The sequence below is a fragment of the Pseudophryne corroboree genome, chromosome 2 (genome assembly GCF_028390025.1).
Source record: "Pseudophryne corroboree isolate aPseCor3 chromosome 2, aPseCor3.hap2, whole genome shotgun sequence".
NCBI lineage: Eukaryota > Metazoa > Chordata > Amphibia > Anura > Myobatrachidae > Pseudophryne > Pseudophryne corroboree.
The window spans coordinates 810,063,301-810,086,415 of NC_086445.1; the positions used below are offsets into that span (position 1 = coordinate 810,063,301).

General features: G+C 45.3%; 1 long non-coding RNA gene across 2 annotated transcripts in view; it reads right to left on the reverse strand.

Annotated features, from left to right (window-relative positions):
* The window catches only part of LOC135051273 (uncharacterized), a 183,553-nt gene extending 168,811 nt beyond the window's left edge, over window positions 1-14,742 (reverse strand). For both annotated transcript variants that reach the window (XR_010242152.1, XR_010242151.1), the window contains exon 1: window positions 14,264-14,742. This is a non-coding gene — a long non-coding RNA (uncharacterized LOC135051273). The remainder of the gene's footprint in view (window positions 1-14,263) is intronic.
* Window positions 14,743-23,115: the final 8,373 nt, after the last annotated feature.

Consider the following 23,115-nt stretch of genomic DNA (forward strand, 5'->3'; position numbering starts at 1 on the left):
AAGGGGTGTTACATTTAGCTTAGCAGAAGTGCGAACGAAAGGATCGCAGAGTGGCTACAAAATCATTTTGTGCAGTTTCAGAGTAGCTTCAGACCTACTCAACGCTTGCGATCACTTCAGACTAATCAGTTCCTGTTTTGACTAGTGATGAGCACCGGAAATTTTTCGGGTTTTGGTTTTGGGTTCGGTTCCGCGGCCGTGTTTTGGGTTCGAACGCGTTTTGGCAAAACCTCACCGAATTTTTTTTGTCAGATTCGGGTGTGTTTTGGATTCGGGTGTTTTTTTCAAAAAACCCTAAAAAACAGCTTAAATCATAGAATTTAGGGGTCATTTTGATCCCAAAGTATTATTAACCTCAATAACCATAATTTCCACTCATTTTCAGTCTATTCTGAACACCTCACACCTCACAATATTATTTTTAGTCCTAAAATTTGCACCGAGGTCGCTGGATGGCTAAGCTAAGTGACCCAAGTGGCCGACACAAACACCTGGCCCATCTAGGAGTGGCACTGCAGTGTCACGCAGGATGGCCCTTCCAAAAAACACTCCGCAAACAGCACATGACGCAAAGAAAAAAAGAGGCGCAATGAGGTAGCTGTGTGAGTAAGCTAAGCGACCCTAGTGGCCGACACAAACACCTGGCCCATCTAGGAGTGGCACTGCAGTGTCACGCAGGATGGCACTTCCAAAAAACACTTCCCAAACAGCACATGACGCAAAGAAAAAAAGAGGCGCAATGAGGTAGCTGTGTGAGTAAGCTAAGCGACCCTAGTGGCCGACACAAACACCTGGCCCATCTAGGAGTGGCACTGCAGTGTCACGCAGGATGGCCCTTCCAAAAAACACTCCCCAAACAGCACATGACGCAAAGAAAAAAAGAGGCGCAATGAGGTAGCTGTGTGAGTAAGCTAAGCGACCCTAGTGGCCGACACAAACACCTGGCCCATCTAGGAGTGGCACTGCAGTGTCACGCAGGATGGCCCTTCCAAAAAACACCCCCCAAACAGCACATGACGCAAAGAAAAATGAAAGAAAAAAGAGGTGCAAGATGGAATTGTCCTTGGGCCCTCCCACCCACCCTTATGTTGTATAAACAGGACATGCACACTTTAACCAACCCATCATTTCAGTGACAGGGTCTGCCACACGACTGTGACTGAAATGACGGGTTGGTTTGGACCCCCACCAAAAAAGAAGCAATTAATCTCTCCTTGCACAAACTGGCTCTACAGAGGCAAGATGTCCACCTCATCATCATCATCCTCCGATATATCACCGTGTACATCCCCCTCCTCACAGATTATCAATTCGTCCCCACTGGAATCCACCATCTCAGCTCCCTGTGTACTTTGTGGAGGCAATTGCTGCTGGTCAATGTCTCCACGGAAGAATTGATTATAATTCATTTTAATGAACATCATCTTCTCCACATTTTCTGGATGTAACCTCGTTTGCTGACAAGGTGAGCGGCGGCACTAAACACTCTTTCGGAGTACACACTTGTGGGAGGGCAACTTAGGTAGAATAAAGCCAGTTTGTGCAAGGGCCTCCAAATTGCCTCTTTTTCCTGCCAGTATAAGTACGGACTGTCTGACGTGCCTACTTGGATGCGGTCACTCATATAATCCTCCACCATTCTTTCAATGGGAAGAGAATCATATGCAGTGACAGTAGACGACATGTCCGTAATCGTTGTCAGGTCCTTCAGTCCGGACCAGATGTCAGCATCAGCAGTCGCTCCAGACTGCCCTGCATCACCGCCAGCGGGTGGGCTCGGAATTCTGAGCCTTTTCCTCGCACCCCCAGTTGCGGGAGAATGTGAAGGAGGAGATGTTGACAGGTCGCGTTCCGCTTGACTTGACAATTTTTTCACCAGCAGTTCTTTGAACCCCAGCAGACTTGTGTCTGCCGGAAAGAGAGATCCAAGGTAGGTTTTAAATCTAGGATCGAGCACGGTGGCCAAAATGTAGTGCTCTGATTTCAACAGATTGACCACCCGTGAATCCTGGTTAAGCGAATTAAGGGCTCCATCCACAAGTCCCACATGCCTAGCGGAATCGCTCTGTGTTAGCTCCTCCTTCAATGTCTCCAGCTTCTTCTGCAAAAGCCTGATGAGGGGAATGACCTGACTCAGGCTGGCAGTGTCTGAACTGACTTCACGTGTGGCAAGTTCAAAAGGTTGCAGAACCTTGCACAACGTTGAAATCATTCTCCACTGCGCTTGAGACAGGTGCATTCCACCTCCTATATCGTGCTCAGCTGTATAGGCTTGAATGGCCTTTTGCTGCTCCTCCAACCTCTGAAGCATATAGAGGGTTGAATTCCACCTCGTTACCACTTCTTGCTTCAGATGATGGCAGGGCAGGTTCAGGCGTTTTTGGTGGTGCTCCAGTCTTCTGTACGTGGTGCCTGTACGCCGAAAGTGTCCCGCAATTCTTCTGGCCACCGACAGCATCTCTTGCACGCCCCTCTCGTTTTTTAAATAATTCTGCACCACCAAATTCAAGGTATGTGCAAAACATGGGACGTGCTGGAATTTGCCCAGATTTAATGCACACACAATATTGCTGGCGTTGTCCGATGCCACAAATCCACAGGAGAGTCCAATTGGGGTAAGCCATTCTGCGATGATCTTCCTCAGTTGCCGTAAGAGGTTTTTAGCTGTGTGCGTATTCTGGAAAGCGGTGATACAAAGCGTAGCCTGCCTAGGAAAGAGTTGGCGTTTGCGAGATGCTGCTACTGGTGCCGCCGCTGCTGTTCTTGCGGCGGGAGTCCATACATCTACCCAGTGGGCTGTCACAGTCATATAGTCCTGAGCCTGCCCTGCTCCACTTGTCCACATGTCCGTGGTTAAGTGGACATTGGGTACAACTGCATTTTTTAGGACACTGGTGAGTCTTTTTCTGAGGTCTGTGTACATTTTCGGTATCGCCTGCCTAGAGAAATGGAACCTAGATGGTATTTGGTACCGGGGACACAGTACCTCCAACAAGTCTCTAGTTGGCTCTGCAGTAATGATGGATACCGGAACCACGTTTCTCACCGCCCAGGATGCCAAGGCCTCAGTTATCTGCTTTGCAGCAGGATGACTGCTGTGATATTTCATCTTCCTCGCAAAGGACTGTTGGACAGTCAATTGCTTGGTGGAAGTAGTAAAAGTGGTCTTACGAGTACGACTTCCCCTCTGGGATGACCATCGACTCCCAGCAGCAACAACAGCAGCGCCAGCAGCAGTAGGCGTTACACGCAAGGATGCATCGGAGGAATCCCAGGCAGGAGAGGACTCGTCAGAATTGCCAGTGACATGGCCTGCAGGACTATTGGCATTCCTGGGGAAGGAGGAAATTGACACTGAGGGAGTTGGTGGGGTGGTTTGCGTGAGCTTGGTTACAAGAGGAAGGGATTTACTGGTCAGTGGACTGCTTCCGCTGTCGCCCAAAGTTTTTGAACTTGTCACTGACTTATGATGAATGCGCTGCAGGTGACGTATAAGGGAGGATGTTCCGAGGTGGTTAACGTCCTTACCCCTACTTATTACAGCTTGACAAAGGCAACACACGGCTTGACAAATGTTGTCCGCATTTCTGTTGAAATACTTCCACACCGAAGAGCTGATTTTTTTGGTATTTTCACCAGGCATGTCAATGGCCCTATTCCTCCCACGGACAACAGGTGTCTCCCCGGGTGCCTGACTTAAACAAACCACCTCACCATCAGAATCCTCCTGGTCAATTTCCTCCCCAGCGTCATCAACACCCATATCCTCCTCATCCTGGTGTACTTCAACACTGACATCTTCAATCTGACTATCAGGAACTGGACTGCGGGTGCTCCTTCCAGCACTTGCAGGGGGCGTGCAAATGGTGGAAGGCGCATGCTCTTCACGTCCAGTGTTGGGAAGGTCAGGCATCGCAAACGACACAATTGGACTCTCCTTGTGGATTTGTGATTTCGAAGAACGCACAGTTCTTTGCTGTGCTTTTGCCAGCTTGAGTCTTTTAATTTTTCTAGCGAGAGGCTGAGTGATTCCATCCTCATGTGAAGCTGAACCACTAGCCATGAACATAGGCCAGGGCCTCAGCCGTTCCTTGCCACTCCGTGTGGTAAATGGCATATTGGCAAGTTTACGCTTCTCCTCTGACAATTTTATTTTAGATTTTTGAGTCCTTTTTTTACTGATATTTGGTGTTTTGGATTTTACATGCTCTGTACTATGACATTGGGCATCGGCCTTGGCAGACGACGTTGCTGGCATTTCATCGTCTCGGCCATGACTAGTGGCAGCAGCTTCAGCACGAGGTGGAAGTCGATCTTGATCTTTCCCTATTTTTGGAACCTCAACATTTTTGTTCTCCATATTTTAATAGGCACAACTAAAAGGCACCTCAGGTAAACAATGGAGATGGATGGATACTAGTATACTTATGGATGGACGAGCGACTGCCGACACAGAGGTAGCTACAGCCGTGGACTACCGTACTGCGTCTGCTGCTAATATAGACTGGATGATAATGATATAAAAAATATATATATATATCACTACTGCAGCCGGACAGGTATATATTATATAATGACGGACCTGCTGGACACTGTCAGCTCAGCACTGCAGACTCCTAAAGTAAGCTACTAGTATCAAGAAGATAGAAAAAAAAAAAAACACCACGGGTAGGTGATATACAATTATGGATGGACGAGCGACTGCCGACACAGAGGTAGCTACAGCCGTGGACTACCGTACTGCGTCTGCTGCAGTGCTAATATAGACTGGATGATAATGATATAAAAAATATATATATATATATCACTACTGCAGCCGGACAGGTATATATTATATAATGACGGACCTGCTGGACACTGTCAGCAGAATGCGTTTATAGAATAAAAACACCACACGACGAGTGTTTAACTTTTTCAGGCAGACAATCACAATATACTGGTGGTCAGTGGTCACTGGTCAGTCACACTGGCAGTGGCACTCTGGCAGCAAAAGTGTGCACTGTTAAAATATGTACTCCTGCTATAACTGCTCCCCAGTCTCCCCCACAATTAAGCTGTGTAAGCAGTGAGCACTCAGCACAGTCAGATATACAGTATTACATAGATGATGCAGCACACTGAGGCTGAGCACAGATATGGTATGTGACTGTGTCACACTGTGTATCGTTTTTTTTTCAGGCAGAGAACGGATTAATTAAACTGGTGGTCACTGGTCACACTATCAGCAAGTAGTACTCCTAATATGCTCCCCAAAATTAGTAAATCAAGTGTCTCTACTACTCTCTAGTCTACTCTAAACGGAGAGGACGCCAGCCACGTCCTCTCCCTATCAATCTCAATGCACGTGTGAAAATGGCGGCGACGCGCGGCTCCTTATATAGAATCCGAGTCTCGCGATAGAATACGAGCCTCGCGAGAATCCGACAGCGGGATGATGACGTTCGGGCGCGCTCGGGTTAACCGAGCAAGGCGGGAAGATCCGAGTCTGCCTCGGACCCGTGTAAAAAGCGTGAAGTTCGGGGGGGTTCGGTTTCCGAGAAACCGAACCCGCTCATCACTAGTTTTGACGTCATGAACACGCCCTGCGTTTGCCCAGCCACGCCTGCGTTTTTCCTGGCACGCCTGCTTTTTTCTGAACACTCCCTGAAAACGGTCAGTTGACACCCAGAAACGCCCACTTCATGTCAATAACTCTGCGGCGACCACTGCAACTGAAATGCTTCGCTAGACCTTGTGTGAAACTACATCGTTCGTTGTAATAGTACAACGCGCTGCGCATTGCGCCGCATACGCAGGTGCAGAAGTGCCATTTTTTTGCATGCGCAGCGCCCGAAAGCAGCTAGCGATCAACTCTGAATGACCTCCAATATGCAAAACAGTATCGCTAATTCACATTTCTGATACACAGTGTTCTCAGGTCATATTGTGCTACATTACGGTACCCCAATTCATATTATACCACAATATAGTGCCTCCACTTTATATCATACCACGTTACAGATGCTGGAACCTGTTCTGGTTTGATTCTCAAACTAGTTTAGTGAATCAATACCATGTTAAAGTTCAGAACTTCTAGAATTTTGCAAAATTGGATAAAAAATTCGAATTAAGAACATTTTAAAGGTTCATACATGGTAAAGGTGGTTGGAGCATGTTTAAGCCTGAACGCCAGTGTTCATGCCACATCGGGTGAAAACAAGCTTCAAACTGCTCAAGTTAAATGAAATAAGTTTAGAGTTTATTTTATTTAGAACTCTAATGTGGTAACATAATACTGTTAAATATTACATTTACATTTTTTTAAATGAATATAAATTGTAATGTGAATGGCGAACAAGATAATCAGTGACTAGCTTAGGAAGCAAACTGCAAATGCTGTATGTGAGCCAATAGTTTCAAACTTCAAGTTCGAATACAGCTTTTCTGATGCAGAATTGAAATCCAGCAGCATGGTGAACAGTTACCATGACGACATTCCTCATGTTGACACCACAATGTTGACGTTCGAATGTCGACATGGTTCAACATATCTACAAGCACCATGTAGACATCCTCTGAAATTCTTAGCTAGAATTAGGCTGTGGGGGAGGTTAGGTCTAAGAGGCACATGCATCAATTGGGTGAATTCCCGATTCCCAGATGGCCTATCCGATTTACCAAATTGACGAAATCCTATTATCATCGAATATCATGTGATTGGCAAGATATAACATATTAAACACTGCTGACTCGCCAATTTCAATAATTTTTGGGTCAGAATCAAGATTTTCCAACATGTAGGTTTTTGCTAATTTTTACAGACAATTATTGGTCCATCAGCGTAATGCAGGATTGTGCCAAGTGATTGTTGGTGAAAGGGCTACATAAGGCTGCGGCGGGAGGGGGGTTAGGGTTAAGCAGGCTATATATTAGAGATGAGCGGGTTTGAACCCGCTCATCTCTACTACATGTGCATGGGTGGTCTGCTGCGGCTTGCCAGTCCTGGACATGCTGTGCTGTCTCCAGCGGCGTTTCTAGAGAGGAGGGGACCGGTGTGCAGACTCTGTGTGTGGGCCCCCTCCTCTCCTGTAGCCATCACTGCCGCTGTTAGCGCTCCCAGCGCTGAGACTCTGGCAGCCGCGTCATTTTTCCAGAGTCCTGCACATGCGCTATAGACTCTGGCATTGTGCCAGAGTCTCTAGCGCTCAGTGCACTAGCAGCGGCGGTGACAGCTACGGAAGAGGAGGGGGCCCACACACAGTCGCCGATGGATGCAGGAAAGGTAAGTATAGAAGAAATGGGTGCAGTGTGTGCGGTGTGGCCCCCTCTGGACCCAGGGGCTCGTGTGCACTGCACACACTGCACCCATTATAAATACGGCAGTGGCTGTCTCTCTCTATAACCGCTCTTCCTATGATGGCTGCAGGGAAGAGCAGGGAATGTGGGGATCTTACCTCTCTCTGACCCGAGTGCTGCTTACCTATATCTGCATGTGAATTACACTGTTCAATAGCAGCTAAGTAGCAATGTGTCCACATACAACTATACTCCAAGGACGCTATCTGGCGCACCACAGACTTTGCTACTAAGCTGCTCTTAAGCGACTCGCCACAGATATTTTTACACACTGGGGCATATATACCAGGGTCCGAGTTTGGCAGATGGGAAGGGAGGACGATGTCGGATGGTTTTTTTTGAAAGAGGCAATCATTTACAAGGCGAAAACAGTCTGGTTTTGCCTTGAAAATGGGGTTGCAGCTTCTAAAAAAAAAAAAAAAAAGGCTGAGATTGCCGGTATCCCGCACCTCCGGCAAACTCGGATCCTATTACATATGCCACAATATTGCCACACTGCTAATGTGACAAAATTACAATTACACCCTGGGCACTGTCGCTCGCATTACATGCAGCTGCAGTGTGCAATTCAGAAGCTAACCTGTGCCGTGCCCCCCACTATGCATCGTTGTTCACAATTCCTTTGAGACAAAAACACTAATCCTCGATGCCTAGAACATTATAAACAAATTTATATGCAGCTACCACGTGAATCAGATGCTAAAAAAAATGGTTTAAAAAATCCATGAATCGCTATTTGTGGCAAAGCGCCTAAGTGCCATCATGTGTCTTGTGCCATACGGCACCTGGTTGGCCTCCTGATAATGCTGCAATACCCTTCATTGTGGCAGGCCCCTGTGCAATGTACCAGCTGCACTGCCGCTAGTTCTGTCCCTGTGCAGACACGTGGACATTAACTTGGGATAACTTGGAAGGGGTGTACAGAAATGGGGGAGAGGAGGGGAGCTGATCATAAAATTAAAAAATATATTCGAAAAATGAAAAGTCACTCTGATTGTAGTAAATCCATAATACAGTAGCGTTCCGACTTCAGGTACTGTACATATCATTGGGAAATCTCTACTGAGGGAATATGTCTGGTGCTAATAATGAGCAGTCACCTGTGCAGCTCTGCGTTGTGTGCTCAGGTGCCACTTATACCCCTTTCACACTGACAAATATTTCCAGGGTTATTGCACATGAACGCGCATCAACCTGGGAATTTGCTCAGTGTGAAAGGGTCCTGAAAGAATATCCCGGGTCGAGTGTTCTGGCATTTCATCACAGGTCGTGACCTGGGTTGAAGCCGGAATCGACCCGGGATGCGTGCAGTGTGAATGGGTAAGCCAGGTCAAGGCGACCCGGCACCCGTTCTCTGCATAGGAGGAGGCGGTGCTTGGAGATGATTATCTCCAAGCACCGCCTCAGGTAGCGGCAGCGGTGATGTCACCAACCCGGCAATATGCCGGGTCAGGCCGCAAGTCTGAAAGGGGTCTCAAGCCAAGTAGCACCTGGGAAGCACCTGTGTACACATTCCCGGGTGCAACCTGGCTATTGTCAGTCTGAAAGGGGTATCACTTAACTTTCTGGGGGAGGGGGGTGACAGCAGTCTAACTGTGACCACTACTGTCTTCCAGGACCAGTGAGCTAGGGGCAACAGCATGTGGATTCGTACACGGAGTTGCACGGCTTCTCGCACTACGGCACTATCTGTGGGAAATGTCACGACAGCTCTCCCTGTCCCCACATAGTGCGGGGGCCGGGGGCAGAGAGAAGTAGCTGGGCAGATATCAGAAGGACGCCAGGTGCTGCGGGAGACAAGCAAAAGGAATTAACATTGTGGCTTGGTGGTGCCAGTGGTGGGTAAACATTTTATCTAATGCAAGACTAATAAATGAGAACAAGGTCTGATTAGTGCCTATGGGGTCTATTCATGAAGCAGTGAAATTAGTGAAGTGAGCTTGTGGAGAATTTGCCAATCTCAAAGAAACCCGGCAGTTTGGGACTCTGGAGCGTCACGCTGGGGACAAACCCAGCAATCTGCAAGCTGCTGTGCTGCCCCCAGCCTCCGGCACTGCCGGGCACCAGACATGGCTCTGCTGTCTGCATAGACAGCGTGTGCTGTGTCCCCAGCCTCAGCCGCTGCATGGCAACCAGCACAGCACTGCTGTGTGCATAGACAGCGTGCGCTGTGACCCCGAGCCTCTCGACCGCCCGCTGGACACTGCAGTACGGGAGGTCTGCCATGCTGTAAATGGGTGCAGGGACGGATGAACCGGCTTACCCATTAACACCGCCTCCTACCCTGGGTCTTACACGTGTACAACCCTGCTTGCAAGCCAAGTTGGATTCCCGGGAAAATGGACCCTGGGTTTTGGAGAAGGGCCCTTTTACACCGCCTGCAGTCCCGGGATTTTGCACGCTCCTGTGCAAAATCCCGAGATATTTCAGGCGGTGTAAAAAAGGTATTAGTCTGGTATATTTAGCAGCACCCCCGCCTATATAATTTGATAATTTTTGTCTTTATGAATAATTGGGGTCATTGCAATTTATTATTAATATCTACTGGTGCAGAAGATATCTTCTCTTCCCTCCCCTGATTCCCTTGTACTCTAAGGATAATCTAATCTAGATACCTGCAGATATGTAGTGGGGATTAGCCCAGAAAAGAATTTTTGCTCTGTAGTTAATTTATCCAGCCCAAACTGCCAGCAATGCACATTGGTTTCAGAATGATGGCAACCCTGCTGCTTTGCAAATGTATCCCCTACTCTATATTTACTGTATATCTGTATACTTGGGTTAGTTATATAGGTAGGTATGTATCTAATCTAGGAATATGAGATTTTACCCTTGAATTAATATGTACAGAATTCCAATCTTCCAGATGACAATAGTAATTCATATGTAGGTAAATCTTTTACGAATTTATTAAATGAGAAAATGGAGGTTGTTGCATATTAGAAGAACTATGTTTTGTTGTTTAGCATATGTGTAAAGTGGTCTGTGTGCAAATCATCACATGTTTCTGGAGAGCTGCAGAAGTATGTCTTTACTCACTGCATCATTTTGAATAATGGATACAGACAGAGACAATTCCTGAATATCAAGTGCAACGTCCTGGTCTGCACCATAAAGCCATACCTCCCAACTGTCCAGATTCCAGTGGAACAGTCCTGCTAACAGTCGCAGAGTCCCACGGGGGAGGTGTCAGGGTAGGCTCCGCCTCTTTCCAGGTTGGGAAGCCTTTGATCACCCGCTGCTTTGCTCTGCATAGTAGCAAGTGATCTCTGAATACATGCCTTGCGCACGCACATGGCATCTATTTAGTGCTAGGAGGTGAGTATGGGGCTGCCCAGCTGCTCAGGGAGCACTGGGCAAATCTCCAAAATGACTTGAAAAAGGTACACGTCACAAGGCACCACCCACTGGAGAGAAGTCACGCCCTCTCATGTGAGCCTCTGCCCCCTTTCTGGGTCATACGCGGCTCAGTCGCGCGAGGGTCCTGACTCCCTCCATAGAAAAGTTGGGAGGAATGATAAAGCACACTACATACATTTACAGTATGCATCTGCCAAATCTACCCTACCAAAAACTCGACTCAGTGCAAACAATGTACTGCTCACTGTTTTAACACGTTTGAGGGAACAATGGTAGTTAAATGGGATATCCTATAGTAGAGCTTGCTAAGTTGCTAGTACATAGTGCTAAGACTAATTTAGCTGATATTTGAGCTGCGATTTCCATGTTACACCCACATATACTATGTCACGCTAAAAAAACAAATGTAGCCCACACTGTAATATGAGCACAGCTTCATACACAAAAGTGACAGTGTAGATTGACAGTGTTTGTGTTTATTCTTACGCAAGCTTCTTAATTGCTTGGGGTTGGGCTGTGTATTTAACGTTCCCTCTCAGTTGCAGTAATGGCAGCACCATAAATAAGTACAGTAAATGAAATATATCATTGTATGAATGGCGCTGATAAAAACAAGGCTAAGCAATAAAAAAATAGTATTACTGGCAAACCCCATAGTATAAAATCAGAGAGCATCAATTGATTATACTCTAGTTTGTAAAAAAGAAGTATATTTACCTTAGTGAATATGACTTTACGTGTATAAAATCTACCCAAACCACACTCCAGGATTGTAGCAGGATTTATCTAATTACTGGAAAAAATAACAATGGCAAAGGATTACAGCAATTACAGTAAGTGCTACAAAAAAATGGAAACACCTCAAAGATTCCAAGTGGTGTCGGGATTCCGGCGTTGAAGTGAAGTGCACTGGCATGGTGAGAGTAGGGATGGCCACAAACCATCGATGGGTAATGACCGATGCCTGACAGTTTTGCCATCGAGTCCCAAATGTTTTGGTTTTTTTGCTTAATGATGGGACAAGGAGCCTGACTCGGCCCCCTAAATGCACGTGCAAAACCTTGTCTCCAGGTTTTTATTTGCCGGCAGCTTAGTATGGCATAGAGCAGGGAGGACCATTGATGGGTGAAACTATCGATGGTTTCCCTGTGAATGGTTATATACCATCAAGGTTTACCACAGATGGTACCATTGATGGTTATACCACTAATGGCCATCCCTAGATGAGACAGTGAGACTGAGAGAGTAGTAGAGAGAGAGCACACACAGGACATGGATGAGAGAGACATTTGGTGGAGCGGGGATTTCAGCAAAGGGAGAGATATTAAAAAACAAACAAAAAAAAAACACCCAGACAATGCCAGCTAGTATGGAATGCCACCCAGACAATGCCAGCTAGTATGGAATGCCACCCAGACAATGCCAGCTACTATGGAATATAATTAATCAAATATTGTCACAGATTATTGTAGATAACACCTAATGCGCTTTTGAATTTAAGAAACCCATTTCCATCAAAAAATGAGCTATAAACATCCATTTGTTTTGCTATATGTAATTAAGCTTGGGAGCAGATAGTATCGGAGTACCAGGAAAATAATACAGTGGTGTGCAGCACATTACTCAGGAGTCACAAAATATGAGTCTATACTTCCTAGTCAATACATGTCAATGTAAGGAGGGGGTCTGGTAAATACACAAATAAGTGGGGGCAGAGAGAGAGAGAGGAACGGGGGAAGAGGGAAGAAAGTCTGGAGTCACAAGCTATAACACCTATTGGAGATTAGAAATAAAAAAGGGCAGAACAAGAGAAGGCAAAAATGGTTAGAGCAACCACATTGAGCCAAGAGGAAGGTATCATACCACTGGGCACACTGACTGATAGATACCATGTCACTAGGCCAGCAATACCAAATTGTGCTATATTTCTGGAACCAATTAACTGAGGACACAATGACATCGACCATAGCCCACAAACACACCATTTTGACGGGTGGTCTTCTGTTTGCCGGCGGTCGGGCTCCCGGCGCTCAGTATACCGGCGCCGGGAGCCCGACAGCCGGCATACCGACAATTATTTTCCCTCATGGGGGTCCACGACCCCCATAGAGGGAGAATAAAATAGTGTGGCGCGCGTAGCGCGCCACCGTGCCCGTAGCGTGGCGAGCGCAGCGAGCCCGCAAGGGGCTCATTTGCGCTCGCCAAGCTGTCGGTAAGCCGGCGGTCGGGCTCCCGGCGCCGGGATGCTGGTCGCCGGGAGCCCGACCGCCGGCCAGCCGTAGTGAACCCCATTTTGACAAATAGGGGGCTGAGGGAAACTCCAGTAGACTGATATCATAGCCTTTGCCATACTAAGTAGGTGTCTTAGTAGGGAATTGCTAAATTTTCCCTTGCGGCCTGTGGAATCAAAAGATGGGCACGTCTTAAACCTTTATCGGCCTAAATGTCTGCAACGTCCATGCACTCCCAAGCACTCCACCTTCGAAATAATTGACACAGACCACCAAATTGCTGAATAACCAATTTGTCAGCTCGTATTTAAGGTTATTAAAAGGGGCACAATAGACTCAGTCACGAAATGACCGTTAGGCCATCCCACTTGCCACCATCCAGTAAGCCGACACACAGCTATTCGGATGGGAGGGAGCATCAATGTCTCTCAGCAATGAGACCGTTAGGATCAGTAAGTCCCCCTGACCAATGGAAGACCTGCCTGTCACCTCTACACTTGACCTGATAGGTCCATTGCTTCATCTGGCACATCTAACCACACCCACTATGTGCACATACCAGACAGCCATCGACCTAGAGCTTTAGGTCACTATGTCCATATAAAATGTCCCCTGTTGCCTTAAACCTCTATCGGCCTAATGTCTGCAACTGTCCATGCACTCCCAAACACTCCACCTACAAAGTATTTAACATGGACAACCAAATTGCCAAATAACCAATGGGTCATCTTTTATTTAAGGTTATTAAAAGGAGTATGGTGGCCAGGAAAGGGACGGCCTATTTGAGTGATGAATGTATAATAACAAACCATGTGTAATAATAACAAACAAACTAGGAGGAGGGCCCACGCTCCAGCCCGCCCTCCTATGCAACTCAAAAGGAGAAGCCCAATTAACATCCGGCCTACTGCCACCCTCCTTTTTGGGACACATGCGGGAAGGGTGGTTATCTGCTGCCTATGCCACCCTGCCCCAACTTGAGGTGCCTGTCAATGGCCGACTTCCTCCACTACAAATTTATGCTCTCATCCTACTTTGCTGCCCTTACCCTCTCTAAACAATCTTACTTCAAAAACTGAAGAAATAAGTACTGGCGCCGGCTGAAAGTCAGAGATATATCAAACAGCTGAATCAATAGGTAAATTAAAAAATGATTATTTTTAATAAACTTTCATGAAGGAGATATCCTACTCTTTAAGTGTTTAAAACAATTGCAAAAGCACAATAGGAATTTAAAATGCCACAGGTACCCCTCCAAACACAGTGTCCACAGTCCCTGGCTAGGACAAAAAATCAACAATTGCCCACAAGTTCATTGGGTTGAAAGTATATTTTACCAGACGTATTTCCGGATGGTGTCCCCTAGGTCTCCTGTGCAAATGGAGACCAGATGGCAGATGGGGGCAAGTCCGAGTCTGTGAAGAACTTGTGTCGGAATTTGATCCAGTGGAGGCTGTCAGGTCCAGATATCGCCAGGGTGTGGATTAGGGTTCTGGTACTTGTGGTTCTGCAAGAAAGGTCCAACGGTTTCGCTGGTCTAATGGGTGCCAGCTTCCTCAGGAGCATATGTTCAGTGTCCAACTAGTATACTATTTATGCCCTTGTAATTAAGTGACAATGGGGAACATCTGTTAATCATAAATCAAAAAACAAATAGCAGTAGAAGGCAATCTATTATAAGATACTCATTAAATTCATTTTTAATTGTAAAAACGAGTCTTACATAAAAAGAAAAATATATAAACACAATCAAAACCATGTGTCACGTGGTCGTCTCCGACCACATGAACGGTGCGCCAATGAAAACGGTGTATCACATCCTCCCTGGTCCCGCCCGGGATCACGTGACCGGCCCCGACCCTGCGACCCCGCTCGCGAGATCTAGGACAATTATGCGTCCCACGGCCCCGGAAATGTTGTGCACTCGGTGGAGCGCAAACAAAGAAACAAGAAGCAGACGCTGCGCTCCAAGAACTCGGGAACGCAGCGCTACTGGCTGATTCGGATGAACAATGATATAGCTTTGAAAAAGTAATATTGTAAAGAGTCATTTAGAACAGATATCTATATATAGAATCATGCCCTAATAAAAAAGGCATCAGTAGTATAAATTCATTCCAAAGGTGCACATATATACATCTCAACAATGTTTAACATAATGACATATAAAAATAAATAAAAAAAACATTATATATATATAAATTTCATATCTATCCTATATTCAATTGGAATCATTACATAAATAGAAGGTATATAGGAGTGTATAGGAGCGCCAGTTGGCTGCGACTGAACTCGGATAAAACAGAGGTCCTTATGATACGACCGCAACATCAAAGGACAAGACTGCAGCATAGCCAACCAACTGGACTTACACTCGGGTATTCAGAATTACAGACCAGTGATCGTGTGCGGAATCTTGGCGTTGTCCTGGATGGTGGCTTGATACTTAAACATCAGATATCAACCACAATCAAATCCTCATTCTTTCACCTGAGGAACATAGCCAGAATCAAGCACTTAATTCCCTCAGATGATATGCCAAAAGTCATACATGCATTTGTATCATCTCGTTTAGACTACTGTAATGCCCTCTACCTTGGTCTACCAGCAAAAGAATTGCAGCGCTTACAGCTGGTGCAAAACACAGCTGCCAGGCTATTAACCAACCAGCCCCATTCTAGCCACATAACACCCATCCTCTACTCCAGGGGTGGGGAACCTCCGGCCCGCGGGCCGTATACGGCCCGCAAAGCCGTTTGGTCCGGCCCACCAGCTTGTGTCAGTGAGACACGCTGCCGCTCAGTCCGGCGGCAGCGTGTCTCAGCTGTCAGAACAGGGAGACAGGGAGGAGAGCACGGCTGTCGAGTGGGAGCGGCGGCGTGTAGTACTGCAAACCATCCGCCGGTCCGTGAGCCAATCAGAGCTCGCGGACCGGCAGCCAATCAGGAGCCGCGGCTGCCGGTCCGCGAGCTCTGATTGGCTCTCGAACCGGCGGCTGGTTTGAAGTACTACACGCCGCCGCTCCCACCCGACAGCCGCGCTCTCCTCCGTGTCCCACGGTAAGCAGCACGGAGGGGAGAGGGGAGGGGCGAGGGCATCTGTATACCTGGCACTGTGGGGGCATCTGTATACCTGGCACTGTGGGGGGCATTTGTATACCTGGCACTGTGGGGGCATCTGTATACCTGGCACTGTGGGGGCATCTGTATACCTGGCACTGTGAGGGGCATTTGTATACCTGGCACTGTGAGGGGCATTTGTATACCTGGCACTGTGGGGGGCATTTGTATACCTGGCGCTGTGGGGGCATCTGTATAACTGGCACTGTGAGGGGCATTTGTACACCGGGCACTGTGGGGGCATCTGTATACCTGGCACTGTGGGGACATCTGTATACCTGGCACTGTGGGGGCATCTGTATACCTGGCACTGTGAGGGGCATTTGTATACCTGGCACTGTGGGGGCATCTGTATACCTGGCACTGTGGGGGGCATTTGTATACCTGGCACTGTGGGGGCATCTGTATACCTGGCACTGTGGGGGCATATGTATACCTGGCACTGTGAGGGGCATTTGTATACCTGGCACTGTGAGGGGCATTTGTATACCTGGCACTGTGGGGGGCATTTGTATACCTGGCGCTGTGGGGGCATCTGTATAACTGGCACTGTGAGGGGCATTTGTATACCGGGCACTGTGGGGGCATCTGTATACCTGGCACTGTGGGGACATCTGTATACCTGGCACTGTGGGGACATCTGTATACCTGGCACTGTGAGGGGCATTTGTATACCTGGCACTGTGGGGGCATCTGTATACCTGGCACTGTGGGGACATCTGTATACCTGGCACTGTGAGGGGCATTTGTATACCTGGCACTGTGAGGGGCATTTGTATACCTGGCACTGTGGGGGCATTTGTATACCTGGCACTGTGGGGGCAATTGTGGATCTGGCACCGCATTATTGGGGGCATATGTGTATCACGTCCCACTTTAACTGGCCACACCCATTTTTTGGGTGCGTGCGCGCCTCCGGCGCGCACACACAGTACCTCTAAGGGGCAGACCTACTGGGGGCAGGGTAATTTTTTAAGTTGAGAATTTTTGTATGGCCCCCGAAGGATTTTATAAATATCCAAATGGCCCTCGGTAGAAAAAAGGTTCCCCACCCCTGCTCTACTCCCTTCACTGGCTGCCTGTACGATGGCGAATCATCTTCAAGATTGGCTTACTGAGTTTCAAAGCATTACATGACCAAGGCCCAAGGTACCTGAAACAGCTTCTGACCCCATACTGCCCCACTCGATTACTGCGATCTGTAGATGAAGGACTTTTAGCAGTACCTAGAATCTACCGTAATTCATCTGGGGGTCAAGCTTTTAGTCATGCAGCTCCGACTCTATGGAACTCACTTCCCCGCACAGTGCGAGAGGCCCCAACTATAGAATCCTTCAAAAGTAGACTCAAGACTTTTCTGTTTACTCAAGCATTTCCATTAAGTCCCTTTTAGTATCTTCATGCTTCTGTATTTTATGAAAATGTACTTCATTATTTTCTGTACTATATTATGCTATGTATCTGTTAAGCGCCTTGAGTCCTATTGGAGAAAGAGCGCTATATCAATAAAATTATTATTATTATTATTATTATTATTATGTAAATTTCTCCCACATACTACTCCATAGCTTATTTCAATCATATATTGAAATAATTAGCCATTCATTAAAGGAATCTTATTTGATAAGAAGTGGAATAAAGAGTAATAGATTTTCATCCTTAAACATTAAAAAATGTATATATATTATATTAAGAAGATCATATATTAAGAAGATCATTAGTGGACAATAGTGTCCACACTTCTCGTTCCATTGTTCAATGGAATAGAAACCATAAGTCACGGAGGGGGGTATGTCTGAATAGAGATCAGATTATCCAATACACACTACAAATTTTGAATCTTAAATCTAACCCATCTTACTATTGAGAGGCCTCACAGGTATTTGATTTCACTGTGTATTCTATTATTTTGACCTCTGTTATTCTATCATATTAATTATATGTGTTTGACCAGAAGAGAAACAATACAAGCTGCAAAAAGCAGATCGAGGGTTCAAGGGAGAAAGTGCAACTCTCTGTAACTCACTATAGAGAGAATCAGACTCAGATTTTAACTTAATACATATGGAGAACGAGACCACACAAACTTGTACATATCGATACTAAATAGCCCAGAGTGATATCATTGTATTGTATTTAGCTCAATGCTCTCGTTCAGCCCATCAGGATATAGAGAGCCAAATTTTAATATCCAATAAACCTCTCTGGAACAGAGTTTATTGAATCTGTCTCCTTCCCTGGGAGTGGGGGCGACATGTTCAATACAAATCAAAGATAAACTTTTGGGATCCCCCATATGCAACTGTGAAAAGTGTCTATGTTTTTCATGTCGTTTAATAATATTCCTGTGGTGCTCCATGAATCTAACATGTATTGGTCTTGTTGTTCTCCCCACATAGTTAAGACCGCAACCGCAGGTTAATAGATAGATGACATAATTTGTATCGCAATTCATAAATGTTTTTAACTTACAGTATATTGCTCATTAGTCCCTGGTAAGGTTAATAAAGACGTTTTCCTAGGCATATGGGTGCATGTGGTGCAACGGGTCTTCCCACAATTAAAGCACCCGATGGGTTTAGTCGGCAACCACGAGCATCCTATGGGAGTCACCTTTTTTTGGGCCACAGGGTCCAAATAGGTGGGAGCAAGTATAGTTTTTGGGGACTTGTTCCTCTTAAAGACCACTAGAGGTTTTAGAGGAAGTATTTGATTGAGAGTTCGATCTTGTTTTAAGACTCTGTAGTTTTTGGAAATTATATTTTGTATTTCCTGAGCTGAATTGTTATATTTGCAAACAAAGTTAACTTCAATGTGTCATTCTTATGGTTCACTGTGATTGAAAAGAGCACCAGCTATTTCCTATAGCCATAAAGATACCCTTATAGGAACGCGAGGCTGAATATTGATGTGAGTGTCTTTCTAAATACGTGGAGCCATTTGAGGGCAGATTGTGGATGAAGCATTTCGTTTCTAAAACTCCCCCATCAGATGTTTCATTGTGAAAGTTCTACTGTTTTAATGTTTTAATAATTTATAAAACATCAGCAGCGCTAGTTTTTTATTGTTTATTTGTTTACAAATAGAAACTTATTCTCAGATGATATTAAGTAACTATCAGTATCCTATATTCATTGCCGTGTCCTACTTGCCTTAATAGCTCTAACTAAATTCCTGTGGCTGAGTTTATACCCTGAGTCACGTGCAGCAAGACACAGAAAAAATGGTAACCGGAGTTTAAGAAGCAATTATTATTAGTGAAGCGCCAAACGGCCAACTGCCTCAGGCATCAACAGCTTCAAATCACATGTACAAACTATGTCATACGACCTGTACCGGGGGCAGCCCGCCGTGCGCAATCAGCGGGTCGCCCATAGGGTTCCTTCTTTGACGTACGTTTCGCCGGATGGCTTGTTCACAAAGGGGGGAACAGCTCACACCAATGTCATCCCAGACTCATTTTAAAGCACATTTCCCTCCCTGTTAGGGGCTTGATAACCTCTTTCACTTTTCCATTGGGATAATTCTCTATGTGCAGGTGAGAGCTCATGCAGTGTAATCATACACCTGCATATGATAAGAATTAAAAGCTTCTATCACTTAGTATTATTCTGCAGACCTAATTGTAAAATACATTATTATGGTGACTGCATTTAAATACATTAAAATTACATACTTAGTACTTCTAGAGTTCAACGAAAGCATTAAACAATAAACAAACAGGGTATTCAGTGCTCTATCCCCATAAAACGTCATTACAAAAATTAATCGTTCCAACCTATAACTGGATTGAGTATGGCTGGGTGGTATAGAACCTTAATTTTCACTCAAAGTGAGAGTGATTTATATGACTGAAGGAGAGGGATAAGAAACAAGAATTAACACAATTAGCAATTACCATAAATAGGATTTATTTTTGATTTCTGTTTATTTATTTATTTATTATCTCGTTATGCCCGTGTATCTGTTAGGTGTTGATAATGTTAAATCACAGACTTAGACAGCACTTGATGCGTCACTCAGGTAACCCGTAGCATTGACACCTGTGAAATCACAAGCCTGCATCCTTTATGTGCAGGAAATATTGCTAATTAGTATTGTGGCAGGTTTATTTCTATCCGTCAATGCCAATAAAATCTAAGACACTTTAAACTTGCCTTACCAATACCAGGATTATTTGATATGCACCTCTTGATCTCAAATGGGGCATGAGATTATTATTATAAAAAAATTTAACAATAACGTATTACTCATTATCCTTTGTTGAGGCTTGCTGAATAGATATTTCTTTATTATGATTCCTATCCATCATAGCGGGTTAACTTGAAAAGAAAGAAAGACGAAAGCAAAGACAGGAAAACATAAGTAAGTAGAGAAAGATTCCAGGGCTAAGAATGTATGGACAGCCCGTAGTCAAGATGTTGTCGCTACTAAGATGCCGTGATGTGACTGTCCCCTTGCTTAGATTACATCGCGGTTGAATAACACCGTCGAGTATCTGGGGTTCGACTGCTACATTGACAGTAAACAGTTCACTGCTCCACCGTGTATAGTGAGCAGTAACTTGGATTAACTATAGTGTTATCAACAAGTTTAATATTATTGCTTACTTACTTGCCTGTTGGTCTATTAGCATAAACTGGTTGTAAAAAATCCTTTCTTGGTTACGTGCGTATCCTACAGCTAGGATGCAGCATAAGATCTGAGCAATGTGCTACAGTGCTATTCCAAATGGATCCATATTATTGTCTATATTGCTACGAAAAATTTTTTTTAAGTGTGTACCGTAAATGGTCTGTGTGTCAGCATGGGGAGCTGTGCGCTCCTATCAAGTGTGTGGTTATGGTTAAGTGATATCAAAGAATTGTGACTTATTGTGTTAAAAATGTATTTTTATGATATTAAACATATACAATAAAAATTACAACCTTACACTATCTGAGTGTCATTGAACTACCTAAGATGAGTGTAAAAAAAGGGGGTGGTGATACTCTATATCTATTAAAGTGAGTGATTAAAAAGTGAACAGGAACCTGTATAAACTGGTGTCTAGTGAATGAAACAGTGTTACAGGGTAAATATTATAAACCTAAGACAAATTTTACACATACCTCTGCTGTCTTTTGGCTCCCTTTTACTTCAACTCCAGAGTAAGTAGAGTGTCAGTAACTCTCTCATTGGCTGCACTGACTGTATAGTCATCAGCCAAAAGCAGAAGTGAATAAGACACACTACATATATGCTTTGGCACTGTCTGTAATTCCAGAGACTGGCACGAGTAAGGGTCTCTCACCACGTACATAATGCAGTAGCACATACGAGGCAGCAGAACCACGAAACACGCCTTAAGGTCTTGCCTTACTTTTCCTGAGTTATACTTACATACAATTTTTTTTCCAGTATATGGGCTGAGGCCCTTTGGAATTACCACATTACCTGTACCTTTTAATTGTGTTACATGTTGTGTTTATATGTAATGTGTTGATATTTCACCTTTTAGAATAAGAGAATACATTCTCTTCCATTTTAAATATATCTTTAATAAAAGTTAAGTTTTAACTCTTTGATCCATTTCATGCACGTTAATTACAGCACTTCAGAGTGCCCCACTATAGGAGAGTTCTTTTTCACCTTCTTTAGGTACTCTTTCAGAACAATTGTGCTTAACTTTCAGGGAGCACCAACCACTTCTCTAGTAGACCAATAAGCAAAGCTGTCTATATTGGAGAGAGTATAGGTATTAGAAGTGCAACAGGTATTATAATTACCACTGTCATTTCCAATTTATTACATTTTGAGTATTCTTGAGCTCTGTGCGTATAACACCCCAATATTTGTAAAAAATCTTTCTTCCCTGTATCTGGAGAGGAAGTCACGGTCCTCATCCGGTCATCACCCCCCTCCACCTCCCCACTTGACCCTATTCCCTCCCGCCTTCTCTGCTTCCTCCTGTTCCCATCTTGCCCATCTACTCAATCTCTCACTCTCATCAGGCACTGTCCCTTCTGCCTTCAAGCATGCACTTGTCTCCCCTATTCTTAAAAAACCTACCCTTGATCCAACCAATCTCTCCAACTACCGACCCATCTCTCTTCTCCCTTTTGCCTCCAAACTCCTTGAGCGTATTGTCTGCAACCACCTCACTGTCTTTCTTTCCACTCACTGCTTGACCCTTTCCAGTCTGGTATCCATCCTCAGCACTCGACTGAAACTGTCCTCACAAATGTCTGCAAGGACCTCCTTGCTGCTAAATCCAGGGGCCACTACTCTCTGACCATTCCTTCTCTGTCTCCTCTCATGATTCCACCTCACCCCCACTTTCTCTACCAGTAGGTGTCACCCAAGGATCTGTTCTTGGGCCTCTCCTTTTCTCTCTCTCTACACATCCTCCTTAGGTGAGCTCATTAGCTCTTTAGACTTAAAATATCATCTCTACGCTGACGATACTCAAATCTACTTTTCCTCTCCTGACCTCTCCCCTACTCTCCTCACTCGTATCTCCAACTATCTCTCTGCTATCTCCTCCTGGATGTCCCAGCGCTTTCTTAAACTTAACATGTCTAAGACTGAGCTGATCATTTTCCTTCCATCCCGCATAACCTCACCTGCCACAACTTCATTATCCATTGATGGCACTACTATCTCCTCTAGCCCCCAAGTGCAATGTCTTGGAGTAATCCTTGACTCCTCCCTCTCCTTCAAACTACACATTCAGTACCTCTCACAAACCTGCCAATTCCTAAAAAACATCTCCAGGATCAGACCCTTTCTCACCCAGGACGCTACTAAGACCCTCATCCACTCACTGGTCATCTCCATATTGGACTACTGCAATCTCCTCCTATCTGGCCTCCCTCAAAAATGCCTCTCTCCACTCCAATCTATCCTCAATGCTGCTGCCCGTCTCATCTTCCTCACCAAACATACTACATCCACATTCCATCTCTTGCAGGACCTGGCTACCCTTCCCATTCAGAATCCAATTCAAGCTTCTCACACTCATCTACAAAGCCCTCATCCGCTCTTCTGCCTTTTACATCTTTGACCTTATCTCTCATTACATTCCCACC